At 40.4% G+C, this 15,347-nt stretch overlaps 1 long non-coding RNA gene across 1 annotated transcript in view; it reads left to right on the top strand.

The window, feature by feature from the left end:
* The window catches only part of Gm33206, a 128,723-nt gene that overhangs the window by 68,546 nt on the left and 44,830 nt on the right, over positions 1 to 15,347 (top strand). The window lies entirely within an intron of this gene.

The following is a 15,347-nucleotide window of genomic DNA, read 5'->3' as shown; positions in this document are numbered from 1 at the left end:
GAGAGAGAGAGAGATCTTAGGTGATTTTTCTCAGAAGCAGACAACCTTGCTTTTAATGAAACAGGGTCTTTTGGTCTGGAATATTCTGATTAAGGTGGACTGGGCAGCTACTGAGTTAACGTTTTTCTCTCATCTCTACCTCCAAGTGCTAAGAATCCAAACATGTGCAACCATGTCCACCTTTTTAATGTGAGTTCTGGGGAATCCAAATCAGGTTTATGCTGCAAGCACTTTACACACTGTTCTATCTCCCCTACCTTTGGGTACCCAAATTCTTGTCATTGGTTTTGGGCTAAATTTGATTAACTGATCCTGTAGTTTGGTGGTTTGAATGTGCTTGGCCCAGGGCATGACACTATTAGGAGGTGTGACCTTGTTAGAGGAAGCATGTCACTTGGGGGTGGACTTTGAGACCCCCTTTCTGTCTGTCTGGAGCTGACTCCTCCTGTTTGCCTTTGGAACAAGATGTAGGACTTTCAGCTCCTCCAGCACCATGCCTGCCTGAACACTGTCACGCTTCCTGGCTTGATGATAATGGACTGAACCTCAGAACCAGCAAGCCAGCCCCAATTGAATGTTGTCCTTACAAGAGTTGCCTTGGTCATGTCTCTTCACAGAAATGGAAACCCTAACTAAGCCACAAAGCCATTTGCTATTCTCTCTCAAAACATGTATAAAAGTAATAAAAGGGACTCCACTGGCTCACTTTCTATTTTCTATTCTGTTGAACATTTTGTCCTAATATCACCAGTCTAGGAACGAATACATTCATGCTGGACTTGAGTTAGGGAACAGCTGGTGTGGAAAATGTTTCTCTTCTTTAAGCCCTTTCCTCTGCTTATCCAAACAGAGAAGACAAATATATTTTCTCCTATTCAAAAGGAGTGGAGTGGAAATCCAAGAAAGCCAGCCCCTCCCCCAGCATCCAAATACATTGAACATCCACCTTACTGTTCACTAGACACTTAAGATTTAACTTCTGGATTCATGGCTTTTTCTGAATGCTGGGCCACTTTTCAAAGTCTCCCAAGAAGTAGGTGAGGATAAATTCCAGCTTAAGAAACTTTTAAATAGATTTTTAAAAGCAAAATGGCAAACAAACCGTCTGGATACCAGTCTTTCTGTTTTCCAATGGCTGGAAAGTCACCAGTTCCACCGAGAGTTGCCACCGTTCTGACTCCTTCTTTGACCCTTCAGTCATCCAACAAGAAGTTTGGGGAAAAACAAGAGCCATTGAAAAGTTGCCAGTTAAGAAGTCGGTTTGAAAGTCGCTAAGCCAAAGCTGTGTACTTAGAACTGTTGGTCCTGGGTGTGTGTTTGAGTAATGTATTACATGGTATTAACATGGACAGTAAAACTCTTGCATTATTTTCTTCCCCGGGGGCACATAATGCAAAACTTCATTGACTGGAGCCCTGTTTGGTAAATGGGGCAGAAAATGCCTGTAGAACTGATGTAATGCTATGAAGAGAGTGCAGCCTAAGATGGCATATAAATTCTTAATGGCATTGTTTCTGGCTTCTCCATGTGTAGCCCACTGGATATGGTTGAGGCCTTTTAGGGAACAGCCCGGTTACAATTAAAACATCAGCCTGGTCATTTCCTGGCATGCGCATGAGTGCAAGGCATAGATTAGAATGCATTTCATCAAGCTTTAATTTCATTTTCAGCCCCTTAAAAGTTCCATATCTCTTAAACAAGCTACGGGCAACCTGTTATCTGCTGTAATGGAAAGCAGCATGCCCACGCACCAAATAAAAGCCCAAATAAAACCCAAACCTGTTTCGCTTTCCAGGCACGGTTTCATTGCGGCTTCCATCCACCTCTTCCCACTGCCAGGGGCTCTAATGAGCGCCAACTCAGGCCCAGCCCTGCCAAGTGTGAGCAGGTGGGTTTAATGGGATGTGAGATGTAGCTTGCCTGTAAACCAGACTACCATTTCCTGGCAAGTTCGTGTGACTATTAGCAGGAGGAGGGCAGAGAAGGCAGGGGGGTAAGGTGAGAGGAAAGGAGATGGGGAGAGAGACTTTCTAATCATGATGTTTATAAATAAGATGTAAATTACATAAATCATCCCACCAGTACTACTCTTCTATTGAATAACAGTGCCATGTCAGATTTGAAATGTCTGAAAATCCTTCTTCCTTTTATGACATAAATGGATGTTTGGCTATACATTCTCCATTATGACAAAAGAGATGAATGGAAACTAGAACTATTACGCATTCATTTAAATACTCACCCTCATTTGAGCAGTTTTGAAAATAAGTATGCTTACTTATCTCTTAGACAAATCAAAGCATAAAATGATGGAGCTGGAGAAATAAAAACACAATTATTTCATGGTTATGTTTGATTTTCTACACATTTTGAACAGAAAGATCTGATATGTAGATAGCTAATTCTGGGTTTGGTTTAAATTATGCTGTCTGTATATTCTGAGGAGGAAAAACTATGCTAAAGACATTCAAGCATGAGTGTGTGGTTCCTAGCAGATGACGTGCTGTGGAAGGAATTTCCAAAATAGTGAGATGTTTTACAGATTTACAAGCCTGTTGTTATCTTTCAAGGTAAAATGGCCTAGGGTAGGGGGTGGGGAATGGGTGATGGGCAGAGTCAGAGTCAACTACAAGCAATGTCACCAATAGCTGTGTGACTTAGCCAATGAACAATGTAGGCTTTTGATTTTGCTTATTTCTAACACCTGCCGTCCCTTTTCACAGCTTAGATTATATGAGAACCAAATACAGTTTTAAGCACTTCTTAAAAATGTAAAGCACAATAAATAATTCCTGAATTGCACCTTAATTTTCCTTCTCCCTGTAAGTTGCAAGACTGGGCTGCTTCCCATAATTTTGCAGGGCAAAGGGCATCTGGTTTCAGAACAACCTGTTCAAAGATCCTGTGGAGTTTTATCTATGGGAATTGGACTGTGAACTTACAATTTCTTTCTTTACACTCAAAACAAAAGAGATTCTTGTACTGGTTATGTATTTGCAAATACCTTTTCAGAGAGTATGATTTCTATTTTTATTTTCTTTGGATCATAGACACAGTTATTCTCATACTGTTATTGGCTTTTAGTTCTTTGAAAGTTTCAAGTTCCTACAATATATCCTGACCATATTCAATATAAGAAACTTTTAGTTATAGATAGAAAAACCAAACAGAGAATAAATATGGATATACAAGAGATTTAAGGCCTTGATTTAGCCTACATGGTTTGCAAAACACGTAGTAGTTTATATTTGCATAAGAAGCTTTAAGCCTTCAATCTCTGGCTTTAATAAGGTAAGAAAAGGGGCCAATTCAATTGGTAGGACTTGACATTGATTCCGACCATATTTATTGAGCCATCCCAGTTTCTGAGTCCCACACCGTGGTGTTTCATTTATTCATCAGGTTCTTCTATTTTGTATTCTAGTTTGTATTCTGTCCTACTGATCCATCCAAGTATCCTTGTGGCAAAGTCACTTTCTTAATAATGATATATTTATAGTGTTTTTAAAAAAGTTTCTTAATCCCATGTAAGTGTGTTGGGATGTGTACGTGAGTACAGATGTCCATGGAAGCCAGAGGCACTGGATTCACTTGGAGTTGGATTTATAGGCAGCTGTGAACCTCTCAGCTAGAGGTGTAGAGGTGTGTAGGTGCTAGAAATTAAATTTAGGTTCTCTGCAAGAGACATATGCACTATGAGCAACTGATTGCCCCCACCCCAAGAATTTATCATGATTCCTAATGTCTATCAGGCCAGCTGCCTCTTCCTCATCTAAGATGGTATTCAATAATGGAAATTCAAACACTTTCCACTCAGACCTAGAACAAGGCAAAGATATCCTCTCACACTACTAATTTTCCACATTGTAACTGAAGTCCTAAGAAACAGAGTATTTTTCTTCACAAATTGCATGAAAGTCTATGTATAAAAACTTAGACTTAACATATAAGAATCTTATATAAGAAATAATCTATGATAACAAAATTTGGGGTTAAAAAGTAAAGACAGGCAAGGCTTTTGCTATTATGGCAACAAAGTAGAACTTGAAGCTTAAAATGTCATTTATACTAGCACTACAAAATTAAAACACATAGGTATAAATTGAACAAAGCAATTTATACTATTCACATGAGAAAAATCACTGAACTTTCACAAGAAAAACCAAGGAAGAAGCAGACAGCTGAAGAGATAGTTCATATCTATTGATAGAAAGAATGTTTTCAATGTTATTTCCTCCCAGTTTGAAATATTTATATAAGCAAACCTGATCAAATCCAGGTTATTGTGCAGGGCACTGAAAAACAACCTAAATATATATATAAACATGCGAATGAGATCTGGCATACAGCTGTTGGTAAAGTGTCTGTCCCAGAAGCATGAAGGTCTGAGTTTAAATCTCAAGACCCCATATTTACAAGCTGGTGCGGTAGTGCATCTTTGTAACCCTGTGCTTCATAGCAGGTAAGGGAACAGAGACAGGTGTCAACCTGAAGCTCATTATGAAGCTAGCCTAGGAAGACTGATGAGCTTCAGGTCCAAAGAGAGCTAAATCTCAATAAGACAAAGGTAGAGAATGATAGAGTAAAATATCCCATACTGTCCTCTAGACTCCATACACAGATGTGTACACACTGCACACACTCATGAACACACACACACAATCCATGCAAAGAAACAATCAGACAAAATACAAAAGACACAATAGAGGCAGGCAATATTGAAGGAGAACAGACTTGAAGGACTCATAGTGCCCAACTACAAGACCACAGCAGTGAAGATAGAGCGATCAAATACATAAAAAAAGAAAAAAGAAACAAGAAAGACTCAACCTCCACTAACATAATCATTTGTTGACAGAGAAATCAAGAAAATACCATGGAGACTAGATCATCTATTCTATAATGTGTTCTGGAGCCAGACATTCACATATGACAAATTAATGTAGACCCAGGGCTCCCATCCACAACACAAAATAAATGGAAATGGAACACAGACCTAAATAAAAAAAAAAAAAAACTAAACCAAGTAGACAATAACAGAACATCCACATGAACAGTAGAACAGCAGTATTCTTCCAAATACTGAAGGTACGATCCTTTAACTAAAAAAAGACTTGGAAAACTTGAGTTTATTGAAGTTATTATTATTCTTTGCTTTGAGAAAATTAATGTCAACATAAAAAGACAGAAGCCATAACCCAGAAGAAAGTATCTGTAAACTTAGCAAGAATCCTATTAGAGAGTACTCTAAGTACTTCCACTTCTCACTAGGAATAAGATGTTGACCGTGAAAGCAACATCCAAGAAGATCTCTTTATCTCATGTCATTGGGGAGAGGACACACCTGTGTGGCTCATGTCCCTGTGCTGAACATCTCAAATGATAGGAACACCAGGGTGCTTTTCATTTCCAGTAGTCATTCACTGCAAATGATCTGGAAACCTAAGACAGCTTTTTATGAAACTAAACATGCTTTTGCATAGCAACTACTGTCTTTGATATGTATCCAGAAGTGGAAAGTTTACATTTCTGCATAATACCTGCCATAAATAGTCAAAACACCTTAATTTACAAATACCCACATTTTATAGCAAGTCAAGGATCACTCATTAGGCAGATGAATATATAGGCCCCAGAGTATCCAGATTGTCAATAGATGCTTTCCAATGCTAAAAAGAAATGAGTTATCAAGCCATGAGAAATCATGGAAGCGTCTGACTAAAAATAATAAGCTGATCCAGGAAAGACAGCATACAATGTAAGTCTCACACCCAGCTCAGTGATTGGCAGAGAGAAGGGAGGAGAGAGGGTTAGACAGATGAAGCACCTCTGTGCCTTTCAGTCATTGGAACTGTTCTCTCCAGTAGTCCAAGCATGTGGAGTGCAGAATCTTGAGGATTAACTTTAGTGCATGCCATGAACTTTGGGTTATTATGATGTGATGTTGTCACTGTAAAAGAAGTGTTTGTTGTTAATGGAAGATGCTTTGTGGCCAGCGCAGGTAGAACGGCCCAGGGCCAGGTGGAGAATCTCTCCTTCAGTATCAAATTTTCTGTGAAACTAAAATATTATAAAATGAAGACTTTTTAAAAATGTGTGTAAAATCTGGTCTAAGATATACAAAAAGCTTTCAAACAAACAAACAAACAAACAAACACAGAAGTAAATGTGTAAGAATACCATGTATGTAAGTTGCAAGAACAGATATTGTTCAGATTGGTGTATAGATGCATCTCAAACAAACTCAAAAATCCAGTGGATTTAACAATTAGAAATTTATCATGTAGTTCTAAAAGTCATTGTGGAAAAATTAAAAGGATTTTCCAGAATTGCCAAAAGAATGTAGTAAAAGGAAAATAATGTTGACTTGTCTACTGCAAAGGCTGGCATAAGAATGGACAATGGGTTTAACAGAACAAAATAGCAGTCCGAAAATAAACCAGTGGATATATAGTCAAATTACTTTGGACAAAGATGCTATTTTAACAAAGAAAGCCTAGTCTTAACAACAACAACAACAACAAATAATGCCAGGAAATTAGATGTCTGTGTGGAAAAAGATTTAAGTCTCAGTAATTTTCATGTAAAAAATGAAATACACATGAGACAATTATATATCCACTGAAATGGTTAAAATTAAAGGGTGTCAAGTGGAGGTAAGTGTGTGTCTATGACAAGCCTAAGTTTTTAGATCTGGTCGTGAACTTGTGCAGGACTTTGGGGAAAAAATTTACATGGTTTCTTACAGTGAAATAACACTGACATGTAGCTGAGCATCCCCCAACTTATAAACCCACCTAAAGAAAACTGCACAATACTAACTGCAAAGACATGGCCTAAAAACTTTATTCTGTAATTAGAAATATGTCCAACAGGTGATGCCATACATCTATAGTAATGAAAAGTACACAACAGAAAGGAAGAATTTCGTCATGTGTGCTGCAACGTATCTAACTGTTTTATGTAGATAATTGTCATCAGTAGATAACTATTTCATGCCGAGAAAATGTCACCAGAAAGACTCCATGATTCTTCTAACGTAAAATACTAATGTGTAGGGACAGAAATCACAGGGGTATGGGCTTTATTATGAGTGGGTAGGATATTCAAGGGGGCTCCCAATTCTCATTGCTCTGGTGGAAGGATATGGATTTCCAGTGAAAATTATTTATAAATACAGTTCAATTTCTCTTTCCTTTCCTTTCCTTTCCTTTCCTTTCCTTTCCTTTCCTTTCCTTTCCTTTCCTTTCCTTTCCTTTCCTTTCCTTTCCTTTCTTGAAAATAATTCTCAGTGAGGAGGGAAGATGAGTACATAATTCAGAAAAAAAAAGCATAAAAGCAATTTGGGATAGGAAATGGTTTATTTAACGTGAGAGTCCAGGTCACAGTCCATCACCAAGGGAAATCAAGGTGAGGGCTCAAGGCAGACCCATTTGGCAACAAGTCACTTCGCCTTCCGCAGGCACAGTGGGCACTGTGGAGGATGCTGCTTGCTAGCTGGCTCACACAGGTATTGAGGTTCTTAATTAGTTAAGAACCATCTCCCTAGAGAAGGTGCTTGCCACAGTAGGCTGGGTTCTCCTGTGTAAATAACAATCAAGACAATCCCCCACAGATATGTCCATAAGCCTACTTAATCAGTTAATCTCTCAGTAGAGACTTCCTTCTCAAGTGATTCTAGGTTATGCTAAGTCAGCCAGGACGGCTTCTAAAACCAAAGGAAAGTTACCTAACTTGGAATCACCCTCCAGTTAGTAATCTCTTTCACGTGCTGCTTCTTCTGACCTTGTCCATGTGTTGGCATCCTAAGCCCAGTGTTAGAGATACACACTGTTCTTTCTCCATTTCTCCCATAAATCTTCATGGAAAAGAAACAAGCTCAGCAGGTAGAGCGGGCAGTGCTGTCTAATGTCTAACCAATACAACCAGAAACAGTGCTTCCTGCTACAGCCTGGGCACTCTCAAGCCAGAATGGCAAGGCAGCTGTGTTGGAGGTTAGGGAATTCAGATGAGGAGTTTATTTCCTGGTTTCTTTGTGTTCTGCCCTTATGGAGGCATGGAGCAATTTTTTCATCTTTCAAACGGAACTGTATAAGAATTCAAAGATAAATTTATCTCAATATATCTGAGTGTTCTGGAAGAAGTTTGAGTGTGCAGTGACCTTCATCATCACTGTGAATTTTATTTTAGCAATTAGGAATCATGATTTCTACAACTCATGCATAGTCTTAGTGATGGATAAATATGGCTCATTATACATTTCTCTAAATTGGGGAAGAATGCACTACCATTTCCTAGTTGTTATTAAGCCAATGAGAGTAGGTAATAAATGCTGCAGGTGACCATTGCTACAAACTGATGAGTAGTGGCACAAGGTGTGTTCCTGTGCTAGAGATGAAGAGTGAAGGTCGAGTTAAAGTAAACTTTTAAAATAATTTAGATTTTTTTAGTTAATGAAAGAGCACTCCAAAGAAGAAAAACATATGAGCTGTAAAATTCTGGGAAGATACGGAAGATGTAAGAAATGATCTTAATAAAGTCAGATTTAAAAACATGGATCATCTCAAAGTGCAAACAAAATGCCGAACTTGAAGAAAATGTTGCTAAACACAACTAAGAAGTGAGAGACAGAGACAGAGACAGAGAGAGAGAGGAGAGAGAGACAGAGACAGAGAGAGAGAGAGAGAGGAGAGACAGAGAGAGAGAGAGAGGAGAGACAGAGAGAGAGACAGAGAGAGACAGAGAGAGGAGAGACAGAGAGACAGAGAGAGAGAGAGAGAGAGAGAGAGAGAGAGAGAGAGAGAGAGAGGAGAGAGAGGGGGGAGAGAGAGGGGAGGGAGAGAGAGAGGAGAGAGAGAGAGGGGAGAGAGAGAGGGGATGGAGGGAGAGAGAGAGAGAGAGAGAGAGAGAGAGAGAGAGAGAGAGAGAGATCTACAGGATCAAGAGCTTTGTTGCTGTCATTTTTAAGAAGTCACTGCCCCACTTGGCAGCTTATCTGGGATGATTGTCTGAGGCTCTTCATTGTTCCCCCTCCCCCATACCTCTGAGATTTGAAGAGGATGGTCCAGAGAGAAGCAGACATGGCTCAACCAAAGGTCTGAGCAAGGAATAATAAGTATATATTTCATTTCGATTTAGAAGATGATATTGTCTCAAATTCAAAAGAACAGAAGTGGTGGTTTGTGGAGTAGGTACCAGACCCACCCCGCCCCCTGAGATGCAGAACTCTTTCATCGGTGGTAGATGATTCTGAACTGTAGTTAGGTAGCTCAACCTTCTAATAACACGAGGAACAACTTTCTGAATTGTGGGATTCTAATGGAGGCACTGGGTCTTCTTTGACGATGAGAAGGCAGATAGGGCATTTTAATGTGTCCCTGGAAAGATTGTTTTCTCAAGCTATGCCATAAAGTTATGTTTATACCCCCAACTTCAACACCATGCTTGCCAAGAAGGTATGATAGCTCACAAATGGATGCTCACAGGGCACAAACACATGTTCTTAGTTGCAGCCCAGGGAAGATGAAGCTGATCATTTAATGTGGAGCTTTCTAGTGAACGGTGGTAGCCAATACTGACGACTAAGAAACATTCACTTCATGAAAAACACTTGAGTAATGACATCTTTTCTATTTCAGCCTTTTAACGAGGCATGGGATCTGGGATTGAACGTAAAGCTGCTATAGGAAACAGGCTATGCCCACAACTGATCACTGCCTGGACTGACTCGTGTTTATTATCTGCATTTCTCTATTGTTTTACCACCTGCCAGAAAGTTTGGCTTGTTTCTCTGCCGGCTGCACATTGGATGCCCAAGTCTCATACACAGACAAAGCTTCCTTCCACGGGAGAAAAGACATAGCTAGACTGGGGTTCTGGGGTCACGGATGCATGGTTCTTGGTCATTATGTTTGGCTTTTAGACTCAGTACTTTATTCTCTCTGTCTCAAATAAGAAAGATACCCATACTTCCTTGATAGCTCTGGTAACACTGAAGTATTGAAATAATAAAATTATAAGTTTTGCAAAGCAAACAGAATTAACATTATTGGCAGGCAAATGTCATTGCCATTTGGAACCCGAGAAAGGTTAACTTTTATACATGGCTAATTTTATCTGGTTACTTAATTTTTGCCTGTAAGTAGACATTTGGGGGAATAGAAAATAAGTCATGAGCATGCTGTATTTTCATCTACTTTGTCTTCTCCTGTATTCCTGAGTTTTGAAGCCATTACAAAATCAAATACTTGTTTAATCTAACCCTTTCCCATTTTTAAGTATAAACAAGAAAAAATGACACCATAGGCACATCACTTCTCCCTCAAAGTTATTTCAGGACCTTGGTTTTTGTCACTAGAATTCTCTCTTCAAAACATAGAAGAGATCCTGGCCACATACGGACTGGCCCACCTAAAGGTTCACCCTTATTATTGCACATAGTGAAGGGTGCTCTTTCCCTCAATTACACAGTCCTTCAAATCTACATAAACAAACAGGAGCTATGCCTGCATGTCTAGATCCCAAATATTCTATTTCTCATACATTACATTCTAGTCAAAGCAAATCCACTGATCTGGACCCTGCATTTAAAAAAAATGTTGAAATTAGCCCGACAGACCTGAATAGCAGGTCAGTGTGATGATTCAGGGGACTAGTCTTGTAGACAGCTGAAAGAGAGCCCCCTTTCCTCCAATTGTCTTTTTACCACATCTGTTGTTAAGTCAATGCTGCATATAGAGTTTAGATTGCACATAGAAGAGGATGAGAGAAGGAAACAAACTTATTCAAAGTTATTCCTTGCTCCTCTCTGCCCCTGTCCCACCCTGCTCAGCTCCTACTGTTAGAATCCTAGCCAGAGTTCATTGTGAACCACTGGAGGCATGTTTCCATTGGCATTCGCCTCCCTTCCCATCACAGCCTACCAACTAGGCAAGAAAGAGGACTGACGAGAAACAAAGGTAAGATTTGTTCTAGAAGATGATTTATTCTGCTGTAATTTCTTCCAAGAGCTCTTTCCCCCAACACACACTCCCCCTCTTTCCCACTTAAATAAATAATGAGCTTGGGAAGTCCTTTAGCCCGTTTTGCTTATAGACATATTTCTAAAAGAAAATAGAGACAGTGTATTCTGGAAGTTTATGTAAGGTCCAAGAACAGAGTCACTCTGGTGCAGCTCCCATCCCGGCTACAGCAGGTTTCTTTATGGTGAGTATGACAAAGGGCAGGCTGTGCTGCAGGAATGCCAGTCGCCGCCGCTGTTCCAGAACCTTCTATCACTCTTCCTGATTTGACATGAAATATTAAACACCGGTTACCAACAAAACGTTATTGAACACAGATGTCCACTATCATTTTCAAATTGCTAAAGTCAATTTAGGAATATATATATATATATATATATATATGCATTTCCCTAAAACACAAATGTCATGTGACAGTAATGATTTCACAATATACCATTTCAATTAAAAGAGGACATTGTATATGTGTTTTCATTTTAAAAATCCCTTCTCTTTCATTAAAAAGGTCTGGGTCTTTCAGTACAAACTGGACCGAAGATTGAAAAATAAATTAAAAGAAAGAGCGCCACCTACTGATGCATTTAAAAACTCTCCCATCGGCTCTATTTCTGAATGGAAAAGGCACAACAGGGACCTTGTGAACAGTAACTCAGACTGCTTGGCTCAAAGAGAAGAAAGAAAGGAGCAGGAGTTGCCCCCGTGGAAAGCAACTGGCTAGAATGGAGCTGTCTCCATAATGGAGAAAGCCTCCCCTTTTCTGTGCCCCTCAGAAGCTCTAATTAATAAGTCTGCTCCAGGTTTAGTGCTCCCCCAAGACACGGGTTAACTGTGCCGTTCCCTTTTGCTGGGTTTACCGAATCCGGTCGGGTCACACATTTTGCTCCATTACAATAATCGTATTCATGTCACCGGCTGCCCCTTCCGACTCTCAGACATGGTGGGCGCCCTTTGAAAGGATTTACGGGACCATTTCTCCCACCAGTGAGGTTGGGCTTGTTCAGAGCCTACCATACTCCTCCCCTGCCCCCACCCAGCCTAGATTCATGTGATTTCACAGGGGAGGGAAGAAAAACATCCACTGGGAACTTAAAGCCTACCTCAGGAGGCAAAGAGTAGTTAGTTGAGGAGAAAGCAACTGAACCAGACCAGGAGGGAGATGGCTCAGAGAGGCTGATCAATGGCCCCTGCAGTTTTTGCTGTCCCATGCCCCGCCACCTATCTATACGGTCTTCCAGGACCAACTTAGATTCCTGCTTTGACACATCTTTTAAGAAAGGCACACTCTCTGAGTCTCTCTTTGTGTGCCTTACGTTACAGACAGATGTAACTTATTGTGAGCGCATCCTGGCCTCTCAAAGGGTCTTGGGGTCCTGGTTTTCTAGCATGGACTTAGGTTTATAACACCACTGGCTTTCTTTTAAGATGAGTAAAGTCTAAATTATGTTTGTTTCCTACTTTTAAGCAGTGGCTATAAGAAATATTATCAATATGCAACAGGACAGCATCTAGAAACACACAATGGAGTAATTTAGAGTAAAGTCCCTTTGAAGATGTCTGTTCAGCCATGCAGAGACTTGATTAGCTAACCGTAGGCCCAGGTATTCAAAGTCTGAATAGAAAATGTTTATCTTCCCCCAAATGAATCACACATCACCTATCACTATAGAGTTGCCAAACTGTATGGTTTCCTTGTCACACATAAATTCAATAGCCGGCCACATCCAGGGACAGAAATTCCTTATAAATCAAACACCTACATACATTACAAAGAAAGGGAGTGGGACATACTGCCGAGTTTCAGTCAATCAAAACATGTGTGACGAGGGTCTTGTGTATCCAAGGCACAGTGCTAGGTTTCATGGGGACATTTAATGAAATATGACCTGGCCCAACCTCCAAGCAGGGGAACACCTGCCTTCCACTGCTGCTCTGGAGATTATGTGCAATGGCTGAGCAGTGCAGGGTGACAGGTAAATGACTACTATTATCATGACTACAAGGTCATTTTGAAACAATATTTAAAGCAGAGGTGGGAGAGATGGCCAAAATGGAAGAAATAATATGGGATTGAATGGTGACACGGTGACACTGATTTACTGGGGTCAGAAAAAGAATGAACATGTCTGAATCTTACCTTCAGAAAGCTTCATGCAGAGGGTTTCAGCTCTGAGTTTACTGTTTTCAGAAACTCATTAGGTTCTAGGCAGAAGGCTGAGCTATTGACATTTTCAACTCATTTTTCAAACCTCCCCTAATTCAAAGGGTATAAAGACATTATCAGCCTACTTTTATGGTTTAGAATTCCAGAGAGACTAAGGTACGCATGCTGTCACATGGAGTTTTCCTACTTAATCAAATTGTCTCCACTATAGACACATGTGTGTGTGTGTGTGTGTGTCTGTGTGTGTGTGTGTGTGTGTGTGTGTGTGTGTGTACGTGTGTGTGCATGCATGTGTTTATATCTGTGTACACCTGTATGTGTGCAAGTGCACATATGTGTGCACATCCGTTGAGGTCAGATGATGCAAAGTTGACTTCAAGCGTCCTCCTCAGACACCATCAACATTTGTAGGCTTTTGTTTTATGCTTTTGTTTTCTCTCTCCCTTCCCCCATCACCCTCTCCCCCTCTTTCCCTTCTTCTCTTCCTCCCACCCTCTCTTACTTTCCCCCACTCGCTGTTGCTGAGATACACTCTCTCGATGGCCCAGAGCTCAGTGACCAGCACTGGGAGAGCTGGCCAGGGGTGTCCTATGGATCTCCCTAGCTTTGCCTATGCTGGTTTTAGAGAACACTCCACACTGTCAGCTTTTAAAAGTGGGTTCTGTGGCTGGAACTTGAGTCCTCATCTGTGGCCAACGCTTTGCCAGCTGAGCTCTCTCCCAGGCATTAGAATAGGATTTTAGACTCTAGGGTTGAGAGGGATGCACAAGCCCTCTTTGCTACCTTTGCAGATAGAGAGGGCTGTAGGAGAAAACATGCCTGAGCTTACATGCCTAACTAGTGACTTCACAGAACTCAGAAAGCAAGGTCTACCCTGCCAGACTGGTGCTATTTATAAAGTTTTCAAATATTTCTCAGTAAGTCATAAATCAATAGCCATTATTTTTATAAATCCAAAAGGCCATGTAAGGAAAACCTCTCTGCTGCGTGTCAGCTCTACATCTTCTCTTTCTTTGGCCAAGGAGAGAGCTACTCATTTCCTGTTTCTGAGAAATCATTCATTAACCCTCTCTCAGATTCCATCCCAGCCCCATCCACAAGACAGTTATCCTAGTATCAGGCTGGCTCAGACAGCAAAATGGAGGCAAAATGTATATCACAGCATGGGAGCATATGTCTGGAAGTCTAGGGAAACTGGACCATTTTCTTCCTTAATTCGCCTTTTGGTAGAACTTGAATCTAATCTGTTTGCTGGGTAGTCTACATTTTGGGGTTAGAAGCATACGTCTTCTATGGTTCCTGGGTGGTACATATTCAATCAGAATGTCAATCAAAGCAGATTGTCTTCCAAAATGAAGAGATTTTGCTCAGCCTCATTCTTTTCCTTGGCATAAAATGCTGATACAACATGGGTGTCCTTGCTTTGTTCTGTGACATAGTTCTACCTATCTTGATACCCTCAGCACAAGACTAGAGGCACTAAATCACATGACCCTGAAGTAGGCAGACCTTCTTAAAAGGAGACTATAACCAAGCAACAACAAATTGTAATTGTGGTGCCTTAACTTTCAGCTCAGCAATTCAATCATTTTTCTCGTTTTGAAAGCAATTCTTTGTTGAAAAAATATTTGAGGATGCTGAAGAGATGTCTGAGTGGTTATGAGAACTGGCTGCTCTTCAGAGGACCGAGGTTCAATTTCCAACATCTGAGCTCTGTCACCGGTAACTCCAGTTCCGGGGGGATCTGATACTAATCTTCTGGCTTCTATGGACACAGCATACATTTCTTGAACACACACACATTCAGGCAAAACACAAATGCACATAAAAACGGTAAAGAAATAAATACAATGTTTTAAAAACAAACAAAACAAGTTTTGACTATGATTATCATCAAATCCATGGAACATTATGTTGTCAGTGACCTGGAGGCCCTTTGTCCCTTCTCCCTATCTCTTCAGCTTGGAAGGGGCTGCATTTTTAACTACGTATTGGAAGGACAATTGTTCCATTGATTTCCTGTTGCTTTTAAAGGTTGTCTTTATTTTGAAAATCTTGGACGTGTCTTCAATGAAATTTGATAACTGTTTCCCATTTCTCCATGTCAATTCCTGGCTAAGCCCCACTCCCAACAGGCCCCTCCCAACTTCACGTCTTTATTTCAT

This window comes from Mus musculus, chromosome 3, assembly GCF_000001635.26.
Source record: "Mus musculus strain C57BL/6J chromosome 3, GRCm38.p6 C57BL/6J".
In the NCBI taxonomy this organism is placed as follows: domain Eukaryota; kingdom Metazoa; phylum Chordata; class Mammalia; order Rodentia; family Muridae; genus Mus; species Mus musculus.
The sequence above is the reverse complement of the archived record's forward strand: the minus strand, read 5'-3'. Positions and strand labels throughout refer to the sequence as shown.